General features: G+C 41.5%; 1 pseudogene; it reads right to left on the bottom strand.

The window, feature by feature from the left end:
* Positions 1-15,516: 15,516 nt before the first annotated feature.
* LOC130680556 (transforming acidic coiled-coil-containing protein 3-like) lies at positions 15,517-18,799 on the bottom strand (annotated as a pseudogene).
* Between the last annotated feature and the right edge of the window lie 531 nt (positions 18,800-19,330).

Genomic DNA, 19,330 nt, shown 5'->3' with positions numbered 1-19,330 from the left:
CCATCTTTTCCTTTAGGTCCTTTAGCATTTTTGTTATACAGTGATAATTCTAAATCTGGGCTATTCTTTGGTTAACTTCTATTGAGTCTTTCTTTTTTTGACCATGGGTTACATTTTCTTGCTCTGTGTGTGTGGGATGTATGTGTGTGTGTGTGTGTGTGTGTGTGTGTGTGTGTGTGTTGGTAATTTTTTACTGTGTACTGTAATGGGGGCTGAGTCTATATGAGCTGTAGTTGAACTGGATTTGTGCTTTGTTAATAATTTTTTCAGTTGGACTCAATTCACCACTGGCTTCAAATATTTTGGAGGCAGGACAAGGAATATTTCCTATAAACAAATATTTTCTCATAGCTGTTATTCTCAGCTTTTTGGCCCCACTTGATGTCTTCCTTAGCTTTCAGTGTTGGAGAAGAATATCTCTACTCTCCTGCCCCCACCCCCAATCTTTGTTAGCTGGAGGCCTGGAGTGCCAGGGGTTTGTTTCAGCTATGCTGCCCTTCTGCAAGTCTTTCTTAGCTGAAAGCCCAGTGTATCTCTTTCTCTCAGCTCTTCTTCACTGCCCTTGTTTTTGAGGTCCTATCTCAGTTAGTGACTCTCAGCAGGAAAGAATTGTGAGGTGGTGTAGTTTTGCTCTGTGCCTGTTATTCCTCTGGACTGTCACCTACATGGCTGCCCAAACACTGCATGGAAATCTGTTAGAGGTTCAGCTGCTTTCTCCTTACCATCATCTGTGGTTTTCCTCTTCCCTCCACTTTGGTCCATGGTAAGTGCCACAGTGGCTCTTTTCTCTCATATGAAAGATGGTCATTTTCTGAAATTCAGTTCACCTAGATTTCTTTGTACTCTCATCTCTCTGATGGTTTTTTTTTTTTTAATTATAATTACATAGATTATCTGGTTTGGGGTGTTAGGGAGTAAATCTTGTGGTTTTCTACATACAAACTGGAAGAGGAACCTGAATGTCTAATCTTTATCCTCTGAAAGAGCGATGGAGAGGGGCAGGGAGTGGGGAAGAATGAACACCTGGGGATATGTGAAAGTGGACGTGTTTAATTTAAAAACCTATAGCCATTATCATAGTATAATGTCATATTTTTTAAATGAAAATAATAAGATTTTAAACAATACAAACTGCAATAAGAAACACCATCCATATCTCTCTACCAAACCAGAATTCCTTAACCTAATGCTTACGCTTCTTTAATGCTTATCCAAGCAGACATGCATTTGAAATATTGGGAATCACTGTCCTAAACTATATATTTCCTTGATTGTATCAGTCAGGGTGCAGTCAGAGAAGCAGAATCTCCTGTGTGTGTGTGTGTGTGTGTGTGTGTGTGTGTGTGTAGTGCGAATACTACATATACACATATGCATATAATGATTCCGCTTCTCTGATTGCATGCTGACTGACAGAGTGAAGGAGACATACGTATAGGGCAGGCAGTTGGGAAGAGCAGATGGATATAAAGTGGGTGAAACAAAGAACAAGCTAGAACTCGAAAATATTTGAGCCCATGAGGATGGTCTGAAACCCATATCAGTTCTCATTGCCTCTGGACTTGATGGCCTGGGTGTCCTATACACGCTGGGGCCCTTTGTCATGGAAGCAAACATACACACAGGCGTGGCCCGGGAGTCGCAGGAGCTGGAGGAGGATCTTGGTGAAGGCGGATCAGTCCCAGGCCCAGCCTCTGCTACACACCAATGAGGTGAGAGAACAGATAGGTGACAACGTGTGCGAGCTACAAGTATCCGATGCTTCATTTCTACCCTCCAAATCACACAAGACTCTCTCTTGTAGCCCCTGCTAACTGGAAACTCCCAGAGAAGGGGATTCTGGGAATGTAGTTCAACCTAGCCAAGTTATTACATTACAAAGTCACTACATATAAAAATCCACTTTCCATCAGCTCCCTCAGACAGCTATATTTTTAGAATTTTCAGTACTCTGTCACTCCTTTTCCCACATAACCTTCCAACTATTGTCCTCCATGTGCCTTCTTTCTGTGGCTTCACCATCTTTCTTACTATTGCCACTATATTATCAACCTCAACTTAATGAACCTCAAAATAATTTTTGACTGCTCTCATATGCTACACATACTGCCTGTTCCCAAGTCTTTCTATTTCATTCACAGATTCTCCTCTACCTTTCCAGTCATCTTTCCAGAAGCAGCAACTCTCCAGTTTGGATTATCACCACTTCCCTTTTTCCACCACCAGAATTCTATCATTCATCTATAATCACTACTGAATTATTCCTCTCTGCTCAAGTCCCTTACTTCAGCCCAGTCATCTCCCCTTATCTGCAGGGATATGTTCCCAGACCCCCAGTGGATGCCTGAAACCACAGATAGTACCAAACCCTACATATACTATGTTTTTTCCTATAAATACATGCCTGTGATAAAGTTTAATTTATAAATTAGGCACAATTAAGAGGTTAACAGTAACTATTACTAAAATAGAGCAATTATAACAGTTCACAATAATAAAAGTTATATGAATGTGGTCTCTCTCTAGAAAGTATACTGTACAGTACTCATCCTTCTTGTGATGATGGGAGATGATAAAATGCCTATATGATGAGATGACGTGAGGTGAATGACATAGACATTGTGACACAGTGTTAGGCTAGTGCTGACCTTCCAATGATAGGTCAGAAGGGGGATCCATCTGCTTCCGGACCACAGGATACTGAGAAAAACTGAAACCCTGGAGAGTGAAAATGCAGACAAGAGGGAACTGCTATATTCCCATTTCTATCTCCAGGCCTTGCCCCCCCCCATGTTACTCAAAACTCCTCCCACACATGCAAACCATAAAACTATTTGTTTTCTGTCAAGTAGCACAGGAAACCCACCTCTTTTATAAATCCACCTCACACTGTATAAATAGAAGGAATCCAAAAGATAAGGAGTCGGAATGCTGAAGTGGATTAATGACATAAGAACTTCTCAGCCATCCCCTAGTCAGGACCTGGGAGGGTTCAGGAGACACTCTTTTCATCAAGGCTTTAAGAAGTGCAGTGTTGAAGCAAATAGCACCATCCTTCTAGAGTTCTGCAGGAGCCATTCTCAGTAAGTCATTAATGCTGTCGTTAAACTGGGCTCCCTGAATTCACTGGGGATGGTGGAATGCCAGAGTGACAGGTACCAGGTGACATCACTTAACTGTCTTTAGGGGCAAGAGAAACATGATTACCATAATGGACAGAGCTAAAGTCATGATCAAAATGGCTCGATCTTGGGTGTTGGCTAATTTCTTGTGTCCCTAGGATTGAAATACAGAGACACTCTACTAATGTCTTAATTTGTATACTTAAAAAAGCCCTGGATCTGACTTGAATCCCAGAGCAAATCGTCCTGGATCCTCAACTGATTCCCAGACTTGATTCAGTTTGGATCAAGTGGATGCAAAGCACTTTAAGTTAAGGGGAGGCCAGTCTCCTTGAAGAAGAATCTTGCTACACTGCCAGAATGTGGACCATAAATCTTCCACCTACCCTTCCCCAAGGGCACCTGTGGCCACTCACCAATGTGGTTGTGCAGTGTGAGAGGGGAAATAACCAGAATTTGTGGAAATTACTACACAATCGCTCTGAATTAGCACTGATTCCTAGAAACCCTAAATGTCACTGTGGTGTGCTGGTGAGGGTAGGGCCTATGAGGTCAGGGAATAAGTGGAGTTTCGACTTGAGCCCAACTCATAGTGGGCCTGGTGGATCCCCAAACACACACCATGATTACTTTCCCAGCTCTGAAATGCCGAGTTGGAATTTACATATTCAGCAAATGGCAGAATCCCCACGTTGTTCCCTAAATTATGGAGTGAGGGCTTTATGATAGAAAAGACCAGGAAGATGTCCCTAGAACTGCGTTTTTTTGGCCAAAATAGTAAACTAATGGCAATATGGCATTTTCAGAGGGATTACAGAAAGTAGTGCCACCATAAAGGCCAGAAAGGATGGAGAAGTGGTGATCTCTACCACATTCCCATGCATTTCACCTATATGGTCTGTGAAGAAGAGATACTGTTGGAGAATGATGGTAGATTATACTGACCTTAATTGGGTCATGATTCTAATTGCATCTGCTGTTCCAAATGAAATGTCTTTATTGGCAAACCAACACAATCCTTGATACCTAATATGCCACTCTTGACCTGACTAATACTTTTTCCTATTATCTCTCATAGTATAAAACTACAAAAAGTGGCTTGCTCTCAACTGGTAGGACTAGAAATGCACTTTCCCATCCTATCTCAAGCCTTTGTCAACTCTACAGCCCTCTGCCATAATCAAGTCTAAAAGATCTGGATTGCTTCTCCATTCCACAAAATACCCTTTTGGTCCATTACAGTAATGGTAGCATGTTGACTGGACCTGTTGAGCAAGGAGCAGCACATATCCAGAGAGTGAGAAATACATTTCAAAAGCACTTAGGGGCCTTCCACCTTAGTGACTGCCTCCTCTGATCTGGGGCTGTGTCGAGATACCTCTTCTGAAGTGAAGAACACGCTGCTGCACGCAGCCCTTCCTCCTCCAGAGAAAGCAGCTTGATGTCTAGTGGGATTTCAGATGGGCCCAGTGAAAGAGAAGGATCCTATCAGTGAATTACAGTGCAGACTTTTAGGATTTGGGAACAAAGCTATGCCATCTTCTGAAGGTAACCATTCTTCTTTTAAAAAATAGATTCCAGTTTGCTTCTGGGCCCTAGGAGAGGCTGAATGCTTGACTTTGGACTCCCAAGGTGTCATGGAACTTGAACTGCCAATTTGCACTAGGTAGTGTTTGACCCCCAAGCATGTTGGGCATGCACAGCCCCGCTCCAGCATGAGGGGAAATAACGTATGTGAGACAGCTCAGGCAGGTCCTGAAGGCACAAGGAGGTGGCATGCACAACTGGCTCTTATTCCTCTTTAGATGGCTCCTTGGTCTCAATGGCTTCATGGGAAATTTTCTGTGTCCACTGTACTAAGGAAAAAACGCTCAGGCTTGATTACAGATGGCTTTTCTGGGTATGCTGGCAACATGTGAAAGGGGACAACTGTGGCACTCCCACCCCACCTAAACAGCAGTGGTCGTGCAAAATCCTTCCAGTGTCTGAACTGGGTATGGATTTGCCTTTTCTGCCTGCAATGCTTCTGGCAAAAACATCCTTTGTGAACTTACAAAATGCCTTATTCATCCTCATAGCATTCCATATAGCACTGCTACTGAATAAGAAACTGATTTTATGCCCGAATACATTACAGCAATGGGCAGGAGCTCGTGGAACTCACTGGGCTTATCATATTCCCCATCGTTTGGAAGCAGCTGGCCTGATAGGATGGTGGGATGGCCTTTTGAAGACTGTTGTGGTGCCAGCTGGAAAGCAACACTTGGTAGGCCAAGAGCCACATCTTCCAGGATGCAGTATCTGCACTCAGTAAGCAACTACCATATGGTGCTTTTATCTCAGTTCTAAGACTTAACGGGTGGAAATGGGATCAGCTCCTCTCATTACTAACTGATGGTCCACTGGTAAAAATTGTGCTTCCCGTCCTCTCAAGTTTGTGCTCTGTGGGTTTAGAAGCCTTAGCTCCCAAAGGAAGAGCACTTTCCCTGGGGACACATCAATGGTGCCATCAAACTGGAAGCTGAGACTGCAACCTGGCCATCTTGAGCTTCTCATTCCTCTGGACCAACCAGAAAAAAAGTGGCTCATTATATTAGCCAGTGTGATTGCTCCCACTCCTCAAAGAGAAACAGGGCTGCTACTACACAGTAGCAACAGGAAGGGGTGTCTCTGGAATTCAATTGACCCTCTGGGGACACATCCTCATACTCCTATATCCTATGAAAAATGTGGATAGAAAACTACAAAACCCAATACATCAGGACTGCAAATGGTACAGATCCTTCAGGCACGAAGGTATGGGAACCCCTCCAGGAAAGCTGAGGTGCTTACGGAGAGCAGAGAATACTGACAGGGTAGTGGAAAAAGGACGTTACAAATACCAGCTATGACCATGTGACCAACTGCAGAAATGAGTACTATAGGTGTTATGAGTATACTTTTTCTTTGATATGAATATATTCATACATGAGTATATGTACACATCCACCATTTGTTCTTTTTTTCTTTCCAACTCCTCTATAATCTAACATAAGATATTGACTTTAAACATCAGTATTTAAGTTACAGGATATCAAAGGAGGAATAAGGTCTAGTTATAAGACAAATGGACATCATCTAAGGATGGATCTCATTTGTGTAGCCTCTGGGGGAGAAAATCAGTGCCCCTTCAGTGGTATGAGGGGTAGCTACATCTTCTTAAGCAGAGGAGTGATTTTGCTATTGTCTGTATTTGGACGTGATTAAAAGATGGTTGATAGCTGCTAAATCAAAAAATAGGGGACTCCTCCGACTTGTGCTGCTGTTCTCCCAAATTCCCTTTCCCTTATGATTCTGAGTTAGAGCTGGCTGAGGGAAGAGCCTGCAGGAAGCCTGGAAGGCACAGTGAAGTGGCGGCTACCGCTTTCAGAAGCTCCCTGCAGTCAGGTATGGTGATGGATAGATGCAGAGGTCTTTGTCCCATCCAAGCTGTCCTCACTTTCCTTAAATTCTGTGGTCAGCTGACAGAGGCAACAGCTCCCCATAGACGTCTCCCAGAGCTCCCCTTCAGTGGCCTCATTGGGGCATGTGGATGTGATTGGCCTGCTGGGTTCCCTGCAAGTTTCAGCTTGTCCCTCTGCGTCAGCATTTCTAGTTGGTTGATTCCTACAGTCCATGTAGGAAAAGCATGATAATTGCTTGTTTTTTTTTCTCTTTACTTTTTAATGCCAGTTCTCCACAAAGCAAATCAATTTTTTTTCACCTTCTCAAGCTGCCCTGCGAGCTTTATTCCCAAGTATCTAAACATCTTTGATCTGTTTTAATGCATTGCAATTAGTGCCCTTGGTGACTGTGATATTGTCCACCCTTGGCCATCTATCCTGTTCTAATATGTAACAGGTTCATTATCATTTACTATGTAGTATTCTAAAATTCCCATTATTATTTCTCCTTTTACCCATGCATTATTTAAAAGTATGGCTTCCTTATAAAGTTTCAAAAGCATGGAATTTTTAAAACTTATTTTATTTTTTATTGACATCGTACTTAATTGCATTGGGGCTCAAAGGTTGCTGTCATTTGATACGATATTTTGAAGTTTGCTGAGATGCCTTATGTCCTTGCACAAAAGTACATAAACTTTTTCTGTAAAAGGCCAGATAGTAAACATTTTAAGCTTGGTAAGCCAAATTCTCTCTTCACCTTTCCAGTTTTTACTTTATATAATTTGATACTATTTTATTAGGTGCCCATAGGTTTCAAATTTTTATATCTTCTTGGTGGATAGAGCTTTTAAAAAGCCGTATGAGTGTCCCTTTTTATGCTTAATAATTTTTAGTCTTATTAGCTATTATTTCTGGTATAACCTGAGTCACCTTGACCATCTTCTGGTCAGTATTTATAAATATTTGCCTGCTATAGTCTTTTTTGCCGATTTTTATTTTCAAGCTTTATTTGTTTTAGCATTTTTTGGCAGATAACTTCTGAACATTATATAACTAGATCTTAAAAATCCTTTTTTTACTCCTTAAAAATTACAATCATGAATAGTGATTATAGATTTCTCTGGGCTTGTTCATACCATGCCATTTAAAGTTTTTATTTGTCCCACCTTTGCTGTTTCTTTTTTCTTCTTTCATGGCAGAGGCAGGAATGATCAGCAAAAATTCCATGGGCTCTACATGAACACTTGCATTTAGGGAGGCTATGTGAATAGTCCTAGGCAACTGGAATGAAAATGATGTATGTCACTGCTGTTCCAAAGGCTGCAAAGGGTGCGTTGGGGTTCTTCACATGTTCAACAACTGACAACAGGCAGGATGCCACAGCCTGCATGGGACAAGCCCTTCAGTGACCATGCAGGACAGAGTTTCCTACCAGCCTGTACTGGTGAGCAGCAAGAGCGCGAAGTCGGTTTTGTTTATGTCATGAGCTGTTGAAGTTAATTTACCATCATAGAATGAAGTAACCCTATTGAGACTAATACGTTCTTAAAAATCTTTGGACTGATTGAGTTAAACAAAATTTTTTTTACCCACTTCCATTTTTTATCTTGGTTTGTATTTGGTTTATTTTTATTTACTTGGTGTTTAGAGCGTGTGTGTGGAGATTTTCATTACTGCTTGGGAGCCTACCGTGGTGTTAGAAAGTATGTTTTATTCAGGATCTAATTGTTTTTATTTGCCAGACCCTTCAGAGTTGGAGCACACACCACTGCACGCAGAATCACTTCTTTTCCTTGTGAATGCACAGACTCCACCACCAGTCTCCTGTCACACAGGACAAGTTTAGCAAACAGGTTGTCATTGACCAGGTGGGCTTCTGAATTTAGATATTTTGGATTTAGAAAGGTGCACCTCTGAATCAAACATTTAAATAATTCAGCAGCCAAAATGTGTGAATATTCAGAATAAATAAGGTAAATATAGATAATTAAGTAGTCTCCAGTGGTTCACAGCAGATGCCGCCACCAAAATAGTTATGGAAGAATTTGTCTTTTATAGTTTTCTGGATTACAAATAAGGGATTCTTGACCTATATCTCTTTAAATAGGCCTACAGAGTAATTAATTAACTTACTGATTTGTTAGTGACATTCTAGTTCTAAGGATAAATTCTGACCACTTGAGTTGAAATTGGTGTTTTCCAAGGCTCTTTAGCAACAGTGCATTTTGTTTTGGTTCTTAAGAGCAATATCAAGGTCACCAAATGGAGGCCATTTCCTGATGACCCCATTTCAGCAGCATGTTTACTAATCATAAATTTTAATTTTGGATAGAAAAATGTAACCATATTTATTATATCAACATGCTTTCATAGCAGGTCAAGTGCAATAGTGAAAAGATCTGAAAGCTATAGTATATGAAGGATATTTGAAGAAATCAAGTATGTTATGGAGTAGAAAGTCAGAGATTATCAAGTACATTGAAGACTTTCAGAAGGAACTTTAGAGGCCTCTTACCCTGACCTGATGTCCAATACTAGAATCCCATCTGAAAGTTTTCCCAGTAGAAAATCACTGCTCTCTTCTGGAATAAGATAGCTCAGTACTTGTTAAGGCAAGCCTCCATATTATTTAATTGCTAAACTAATAGTTAGTTTTTCCTTATACTGAGAAGCTTATTACTCTTGCCCACAATCCATTTAGGACACACACACACACACACATTTTGATTTTTCTTTTCTCTGAGATAAACACACCCAGTTCCCTCAAAATATGCAAGGATGGGAATGCTCAAATTGCAAATTTCAGAACCCAAAAGGGTAGGTGAAAGAATAAAACTCGCAGTAAAAAAGAATTTTGTTAAAAATGTTTGGCCCAACATCCAAAAGACAAGAAACAATAAATGCTGGCGAGGATGCGGAGAAAGGGGAACCCTCCTACACTGGTGGTAGGAATGTAAATTAGTTAACCATTGTGGAAAGCAGTATGGAGGTTCCTCAGAAAACTAAAAATAGAAATACCATTTGACCCAGGAATTCCTCTCCTAGGAATTTATCTGAAGAAAACAAGATCCCAGATTTAAAAAGACATATGCACCCCTATGTTTATTGCAGCAGTATTTATAATAGCCAAGATATGGGAGCAACCTAAGTGTCCATCAGTAGATGAATGGATAAAGAAGATGTGGTACATATACACAATGGAATATTATTCAGCCACAAGAAGAAAACAATTCCTATCATTTGCAACAACATGGATGGAGTTAGAGGGTATTATGCTCAGTGAAATAAGCCAGGCGGAGAAAGACAAGTACCAAATGATTTCACTCATTTTTGGTATATAACAAGAAAGCAAAACTGAAGGAACAGAACAGCAGCCAACTCACAGATCCAAGAAGGGACTAGTGGTTACCAAAGGGCAGGGGCTGGGGAGGATGGGTGGGGAGGGAGGGAGAAAGGGATTAAAGGGCATTATGATTAGCACACATAATGTAGGGGTCATGGGAAAGGCAATATAGCACAGAAAAGACAAGGAGTGACTCTACAGCTTCTTAATATGCTGATGGACAGTAACTGCAATGGGATGTTGGTGGGGGACTTGATAATATGAGTGAATGTAGTAACCACAGTGCTGCTCATGTGAAACCTTTGTAAGATCATATATGAATGATACCTTAATAATAATAATAAGATTGGCCATTCATCAAGAGTAATAAAGCAATTCAAATAAAAAAAGAAGTTTGGCCCTACATCGAAAAAAACATTTACATGTTTTAAGGTAAAACACATGCATAAGAAATGTGGATGCAATTTTCATCAGTTTTTCCAATAAACCAACTGTCAAACCAACACCCAGTTCAGATCATGTCATATAAGAAGGCTTCTGTAGAATTTTATTTAGTGTTTAGTGAGATTTGTGTATAGTAGTGCCCCACCCTTTGTGATGGTTTCCATGCAACCTTCAATATCCTATAACATAGCTGCCTTTACTAACAGTACATTGTTTTCAAATCCTTTTTATTTTTAAAATTGCTAATAGTATTTTTGACAATAAAGCAAAAATGTATTATGAGAAGAGTCCTCTTCAATAATAGCCATACAATTATATCTACACCAATTCAAAATATTAAAAATGTTCTTTTGAATCCAATTTGACTTTATGAAATACACTTTACTACAGATTAGAACAGGACACACATTCTGTCTGGCAACCACAGATCAATACTTGGCACCTCTGCTGAGAATTTGTAGAAATTGCCTTTTAAATTCAAACTGACTAAAAGACAGCTGGATGTCACAAACTCAGAACTTTCCTTAGGAAGGATGATTTAATGTGAGGTTAATGATCCATTCAGGGAGGAAGGAAGAAGACTGGAGAAGAAATTTTGTTTTGTCATTTCCCAATAATTTTGAATCAAAGAACCATGCAGTTTTGGGGAGAAACTTAGAGATCAGCAGGTTATGCCTTTCTCAAGTGGCAGAAATGTCTTCTTCAGATCAAATGGTCTGCCACACTGTTGCATCATCACCAAAATGAGATGTTTCCCACCCTGTAAAGGAGTACACCTCATTACTGAAAAATTGGATTTAAAAATATTTTATTAGCTTATGTTTTTAACATGGGACTGTGGCTTACAGTGATGCATTTTTCTTTTCTAAAGTACACCCATAATTCATGATCCATGATTTCTTGCTCAGGTTTCTTTAAAGTGAACCAAAGACTTTAAATGACATATAAAGTAATTCAAGTACTGAATCTTAGATTTTGCTTTTTTTTTTTTTGCCTACCTTTTATCACTGCCTCCCCACAACTAAATCAACAGTGATTTCTCGTGCCCATCCCTTTCCAGTTTTTGCAATGTGTTGAACTTAGTTTTCATGGAAACCACGACTATCTTTTTATACTGTCATTAGTTTATTCAATATTTAATTAACTTGGAGAATTAAAACAAGTACAACTGGTAGAGTCTGGTCTGGGAAAAACATGCTTGATACCCATAGAACATGACTGGAGGGTGTGGGCATGCCCAGAGCACAGAGTGCGTCTACCACCACCGACATGGTGTGCCATATTCTACAGGTGGAATGACAGGCAGGGGTTAATCAGGGAGTATGGTAAGAGGAGTTTCTTTAAGAAAACTACTGTAGTGTCAGCTGTGCCCAAAATACACCCCAAGGTTACTGGCATGATTTTAGCTAGGGCATGGGGCACCTTTGTGTGAGTTAGAAAAAAGCACTCCCCCAACCCTGGGTTTGGTGAAGGAAGCACGGGCTGGGTTTCAGCCACTGTTCAACCCCCTGTGTATGGTGCCACTTAAGGGGGCGTCCTTTTGTTTAGGGTACAACCTATACAACCAACACCTGGCTCCTAGGACTGGAGGTGCATTATAAGTAGGGGGAAGGAAAAGGAGTTTATCAGTATTTATGCACAAAAAGATAGGCCAGAGAAGCAGGGAGGTGGGAAATACCTGACCTGTAAGGCTGGAAGACTTTAGACTACATATAGATTTTGTGACAACTGATACAGACTGTTGCCTAGCCAACCTGCAGTGTTGTCCTCCCTGTGGGAGAAAGTTCTTTAGCAAAGAAGCCAGCATTAGTCTCTATTCATTTCACTACAGCTTCATCTCCCCTGCTACTCCACCTTCCCCGCTATTCCACTTCCCTACCACCACTGCTCCCAGTTATGCTAAGACCACTAAGTCAGATACACTTTCAGAGCTCTCCTTGCTGACATTGGAGTCTTTTGTGCTCTGTTAAAAATCTTTCCTACCAATTAGGTGATGCCTATAGCTCCTTTCACAGATGACAGGAACTTTCATTCTAGAATTCATTAGGGAAATCAAATGAAAATGCCTGGTTGACATAGCACATCATAAAATTTATTCATACTCAAATGTTAAGGGTCAATGAGTTAACCAATGTAAGTGACTGACAAAGAAAAGAAATTAAAGAGCAGGTCACTGCAAGCCAAGGGGAAAGACCAGGAAGGGGACACTGCAGAAAGGAAGCTGAAATCCCTCCTTTTGGCAGTCTCATTCATCTTCAACTATGCCCAGATGGAGAGTTGATTATGAAGTTGGCTTTTCTCGTTTGTTTTGTTTCTTTGCTTGTGTGTCTTGTTTTTGCTTTGTTTTTTGGTATTTGAGCTCAACCTTTGAGCCCTATGACATCATTAAAATGTCCAGTGAACCCTGAAGATTTTATTTTTGTAAATATAAGCACCATTAACTTTAAGTAATTAATTTATAAGGTAGTTCATTAACTAAGCTATAAGTGTGTTATATTAAAAAACACAAAACTGTAGAACTTAAACACTGATCAGGAAGAATCCTTCTTCCCTTTACTGTCTGCCCTGACCCTGTCCCAGTAAACACTTACCCTCCTAGGGGGATTACTGCCAGTAGCACACTGGGCTGTCCTTGCCCTGCCATCTGTGGTCTTCAAATTTGCTTTAATTCACTTCGTTGCATCGTTGGAATGGTCCTTGCCTGTGCACGGTGTTCTCACAGCTCATAAAAATTGAATGCTTAGCTAAACGCTTGCATCATTCAAAACAAATCATGTCTTGTCCTATTGAATATCTTTAAAAAAAACTTTTATGCCAGCTACCAAGGAAACCCACCTCTCTGTTTTCACTTAGAATTAGAGTACTTGCAGCTATAAGGATGTAGGGAACATATGGCCAGTGCTTACTCAGTGGTTCTCGAACTTTACAGTTTTCTCACCCAGAGGGCTTGCTACAACACACATTGCAGGGCCTCAGTAGGTCTGCAAGGAGACCTAAGAATTTGTACTTCTAACAACTTCTCCCGTGATGCTGATGCCTCTGATCTGGGGATAACACTTTAAGACCCACCCAAGCCCTTCACTTCATGGCTGAGGAAATGGAACCTTAGAGAATTGAAGTGTTGGACCAAATGACTCAGTCCATTAGTGGCAGAGCCAAGACCAGCACCAAGTTGTCTAACTTTCATGTGCTAATTAATTACACACACATCTACTGTTTCTTTTATGATGTATTGACTGTCTACATTACTCCCTCCCTTTAGCTTTGCCTCTGGGATCTCAGCTGTCATCGGCTATTTCTCTCTATTAATTTTTATAGCAAATTCTCACAATCATGTTTGGCGAGTCCGGTGGTCTCAGCAGTGCTGGTCTGGAGAGCCTCCCTCTCCCTGAGACAAGGAGTCCTGGTGTCTGTCTTGGTTCATTTTTCTTTTTAGAAAAACTTGTGCTAAAACCTTCATCAGCAAATTCTTGGTAAAATTCCCCAGTTGGCATTTTTGCATTTTACTTTTTTTTTTTCTTGGCAGAACTTTATTCTTTTATATAATTGTTTTGATCTTCTCAATAACTTCTCAGGCAACCCTGAGAAGCTGCTTCTGCTTTTCTTCACACATCTTTTTTTCTTTGCAAAAAAAATCAATCTGAAGAAGAAATCCTATAATTTTGAATTACTTTTTCTGACCAGTTTTGATTTTAGCGTCTGCTTGGTAGCCTCCCCTTTCTGTCCAGCAGAATCAACATCTGCACAGGAGCAGATCGATTCAGTGCCTCTTTTGCTCTTTCCCCCCCTTTCCCTTGGCTCCTCACCTATGCTTTTCTCATTTCTTCCTGTAATACACGTCATCTCTCTCTCCCCTCCACATTGTCCCATTAACAATTTCCTATCAAAGTCTCTGAGTTCCAGTTAGTGAGCCTCTAACTTATCCTCTGGTTGACATCATTTCTGTCTCCTCCACTTTCAACCTGCTTTTCCCGGACTGTATGTTTTTCTTTCCAAATCTCTTTAGGAAAAAGTATGGGCTGAAGAAAGAAATGTATGGAAAGGGCACCACAGTGAGTGTTATATTGGAAAAAGTGGTGTGCATGGGGAGTGTTCAGTCTCACTTCCCTAACTGTAATAAAAGAACAGGTTGGTCTAGCAGAGGCTGCAAACTCAAAAACTGCCAACGCAGTCCAGGCAGGTTATGTAAATGAACTGAAGCAGGGACTGTGGGAACCTGGGGTAGCTCCACTTAGAGCCGTGGGGAAATGCTGGCCACTCAGGGCAGCCAGATCTTCCAATTTTTCAAGAGAAATCAAGTATCTAAACTTAAAAAAAAAAAACCAAACTCTCCATATTTTAAATGTGGACAACTCCTTAAAATAGTAAACCAAACAAAGCACATTCTCTTTATGAGCCAGATATGGCCTGGGCTGCCAGCTGGCCATCTTTAGATGAGATGCGACCTTTAATTAAGTCCTTTGCAAATCTAAAATTTCATGCATCTTCAGTAATGCCTTAAAATTAACTAACTCTCCGTGGGTGCATTCCCTAAATTGTTTCTGTGGCATCTGCGTTTGGTCATTTGGCTATCAAGCGCCTAAGAGATCACTTTGGAGTTTGTTGTAAGAGGAAGGGTCAACTTCTTCCCCCAGCCTGTGGTATAAAATAAGCACATGTTTTGCTTCTGGACTTACTGTCATGATCTGCTGAGCCCACACGCTCTCCTTGACCCCCGACTCACAGGGTGAAGCTCCGTCCTGAGGTGGGCAGCCTCTGTGCCCTGTAAAGCTTCTCTTCTGCTCTTTGTCTGGAAGCAAAATTTTAGTCCTTCCGTGTATTCTAAGTAATATTAATATGTAGACGAGTCAAACTAGGAGGAAACTCAACAGCCAAAGCAGGACTGGAGGCTCAGAAACCCAGGAAAGTAATGGATGCTCAAAACAGAGGAGACGCCTCAGGTGACAGCAGAGCTGAACGACATTCCCGGGGTCCTGCCTCATGGTGTGTCAGGTCCTCCCCTGAGATCTCCTCCACAGGAGCGCCTTTGGCCATTGCCCGCAGACCAGCCTGCCCTGGACCAGGGCTGCTCCGTCAGAGGTCCTCTCCATCCTCCATGTAAGAACAATGGTGTTTTCTTGTGGTTAAAAAACTGACTGGCTGGCGTTCTCTCTCTTTTTTTTTTTTTCAACATCAGGGAAACTTAATTTTGTCTTGTTAAAGTAATCCAGCTTAAAAAGCAGGTTGAGGGTAACAGAAAAAAGAGCATGGAGCCTTCCACAGACAGACAGACGGGCGGGCGGGTGGCAGCGGCCGGCGGTTGGGCCCCGGGCCACATCTTCTCTGTCTTGGGAATGAGGTCATCCCAGGTCCGTGTCCATTCACGGTTCTCTTTAGTCTTCTGCTACATGTCTGTCTTCAGCGAGGGGATGCGCGTCTGCTCCTACCACAGGCTTGCCTGGACGGCCAAGGCCTCCTCCTGGGCCTTGCTCCAGACCTGGGCTGTCTCCTCGTTGGCCGGCCGGAGTTTCTCCTCCATGTGGGCCTCCAGACCTGGTACCACTGGCCTTCCTTTTCAGTCCTGTTTATGAAGGAACACACTTCTTCAGCGATTCTTTGTTCACATGGTAGCATTCGATCGCCTCATTCAGAGAAAGGCTTCTCCATGGAGCTCAAGTCTGCGGCCAGTTGGTCTTTTTCTCCCAAAACCTTCTGGACCTCTGCTTTGGAGAACTCTTTCTGTTTCCAAGCCTCCTCCATCACCTGGTGCACGATCCCCTCCCCTGTCCGCGATCTTCCCCATCTCCAGGTTCTTGGCCTGCAGCGCCTCACACTGGCTTCGCAGCAGTGGTTCCCCTTCTGAGCTGCCTACACCAGCGCGTGCAGGTCCCCCTGGCTGCACTGCTGCCCGTCCACAATGGGGCCCACGGGCAGCTGTGGGGACCCGAGGACACGCGGAGGTGAGCCCAGCACAGTACACCTGGAGCTCCTGGGAGATCGAGTTCCACCAGCTTCGCCTCAAGCGGGCTTCCCAAAAAAGGTGCCTCACCCCCTGCGCACTGCTGGTCTCAGGGGCCATGGGTGCCCGTGTCCGAGGGCAGCCCTTCAGGAGCGGGTCAAACTTGAGGCACAAGTACTGCTTCCTCAGGGCGGACTCCTTGCCCCAGGACGTCCCAGACTGCCCCAGGTAATCCACCTCGGGCCGCGGTGCCTAGAACCTCAGCCGGTCTCGGAAGTGCTCCCCAGTCAGGTACACGGTTGCCTCTCTGTCATCCTTGGTCACTCACGACTAGGACTCATCATTTCTTCCCTGGAACTGGACCTTGAGAATCCTCACCTTTCAGCATTTCGGTAAAACTAACCATGATGCTTTAAATGACTCTCAAGATGAGAACGAAAATAAAGGCTCAAGGCCAATGATATGAACGAGGAGAAAAAACCTCCCAGCAAGTTAGAGTTTCCTCAAAGTAGCAGCAGAAAATACTACTGATAAAGGTGGGGATCCACACATTGCAGAACTGGGAAATTCTCACACTGCAAGTTCTTTGTAAAACTCTTTAATTGTTAAAATTTTGATTACATAAAATATTTGTATATATTTTTTAAAAGCAAGTCTTTTAAGCAAACACTTAAGCAAGGAAACATGTAGTTTCAGAGAATTCATTTATATTTATGATGGTATTGTTACCATCATTATTAACTTTTAACTCAGTATTTGGCAAGTATTTCTTCAAGAAATCTTAGGGGTTTGTGAATTTTAAGTTGGCAACTAATTGGTGCATGGTTAGGAACTACACTCTGGAGTAAGGCACTTCTGGGTGCTGTTTCACCCAGCGGGATGCTGGACCTCCCTAAATCCCTACATCCATCACAGCAGGATAATGTTAGTGAGGTTTAAATAAAATAATGCTTAAAAAGTGATCGACCCAGTGCCTGGCATATAGAAACCACTACCAAAAAAAGCTAGTTACTTCTACCATTGCTGGCTACTTTATATACCATCTATATGAATATAATCTATTTTTGCTTTTGATTCCATTTTTGTCATAGATAGTTTATTTAATGTTTCAAAATAACACACAGACTTAGAAGACAGTTGGTGGTTAGTGACATGTTATGATCTGAGGCACCCTATGAAGAGCTTCTGAATACTATTTAAATGTCTCCTCTGCCATGACACTGCCGTCATTCAAGTCTGAATCCTTATCTTCTTGTATCAGAAACAGTTAGCTGTCTGGAAAATGTGTGCTTCCCCTTCAGAGCATTGAGTTGTCACTGGAAGCAGCTACCCAGACAAGGACTGTATTTCCCCTTTTCCCCCCGATGCTTTCCTTCTGATGTTAACCAGAGCAATGGGAGCAGAAGTGATGTCATTTTCGGGTCAAGATTCAAGAAGCAGGTTTACTTTCACCTTTTACCAGCTGAATTCATTTGAACATAAGGCCTTAGGGGAAGACTGAAACACAAGAGAGAAGGAGACTGGATCCTTGAATTATAGCATGGAGGGAAGCTACCCACCAACTCAAGAATGTTTATCCTGGGTGGTTAAGTGAATGAGAAATAAGCCTCTATTATGTTTGTGTCACATATTTGAGAGTCAATTATTTACTACACCTAACATTACCCTAATTAATACAGAAATCGGCACTTCAAAGGAAATACTGCGTAACAAAAATGAAATTAAGCTTATTTGGCTGAACATTTGGGCAACAGATGGCAAAGAAACAGATGTTGGGTGCTAGAAACATGGAGACTGATATTATACATTGACAAGGCATTTTTAAAACTATGTCTGTGAAAACTTAAAGGCAGAATCCATTATTTGTCCAGAAGACCAGTGACTGCTATATATTCCTAATTCTTCTCTTTCTTAATAGTAGTTTTTATTATGCTTATCTTGTCCCTATTTTATCATCACAGAATGGGAGTTGCTGATAACTGCTCTATATGTTTGTGTATCACTACACGGAGAAGAGCTTTAGATGGGATCTCTTTGTACCTCCTAAAGAGGCTGGACTTTGAGCTGTATGCTTGAACTGGATCAGACTTTAGTATGTGTCCTTGGATTGAGAAAAGGAGGGTGTGCAAGAATATTTGGTGAAAAGAATGGCAGACAGAGGAAGAGCCAAAATTTCTGCTCCCTCTCATGAATTTCATATAACCTAAGAATTCATTGTCAAATACACAATTTTTATGTACTATTAAGATAGAAAAGAGTGCTGACAGCTAAACATGCATTCGCACTGAATAACTGTCCTTGAGTGAACAATTCCTATCAAAGAGATGTTAAAATATGGAAAATGTGTAGATTCGGAGTAATGAAAACCACTAATTTTTCTGAGAACTGTCCCATCTGAGACAATATTTTCTAATTTCCTTTGCATCCAAGTGTCACCTTGATACTAGTTCTCACCAATAGACTGTGAGTGAAAGGGAGATGTGGCGCTTCTCAACCACACTCTTTAAGATGTGGGTACCTCGTCCATCCTCTCTTTTCTGTAGCTGAAAGAAGATGAGAGAGAACTAGGAGATGGCAGAGCCACAAAGGAGAAAAAAGACTGGGTTCCTGAATCCAAGTGGAAGAAAGCCACCCACAGACTCAGAACCCCATCCTGGCCTGTGATGCGAGTGAGAAATAAACTTCAATTTTGTTTAAGGTCATATTTTCAGCATATTCGTTACCACAGTTAGTATGATCCTAATTAACTCACTCTCCTGGGTCATTGTAAAGATTAAAGAAATCATTATACGTAAAGCTCTTAGAAGAGCGGGTGGTGGATAGTAAGCATTAAATAGGTGTTCACTATTATTACTATTTAGAATGTTTAAAAAATGCAAATAGCCTTAGAGGGGGTGATCTTTGACTTTTCTCTTTGGAAATTAGAAGGTTATACTAGAAAATAATTTATGAGTCAGTTAATCCAAGTGCTGTCACTTTAGAAGTAAACTAAGTCCCTGAGAGGATGAATGGCTTACTGTAAGGCACTTTATCAGTCATAAGTACTTTAGTATGAATT

The sequence above is a fragment of the Manis pentadactyla genome, chromosome 14 (assembly GCF_030020395.1).
Source record: "Manis pentadactyla isolate mManPen7 chromosome 14, mManPen7.hap1, whole genome shotgun sequence".
NCBI classification, from domain to species: domain Eukaryota; kingdom Metazoa; phylum Chordata; class Mammalia; order Pholidota; family Manidae; genus Manis; species Manis pentadactyla.
The sequence above is the reverse complement of the archived record's forward strand: the minus strand, read 5'-3'. Positions and strand labels throughout refer to the sequence as shown.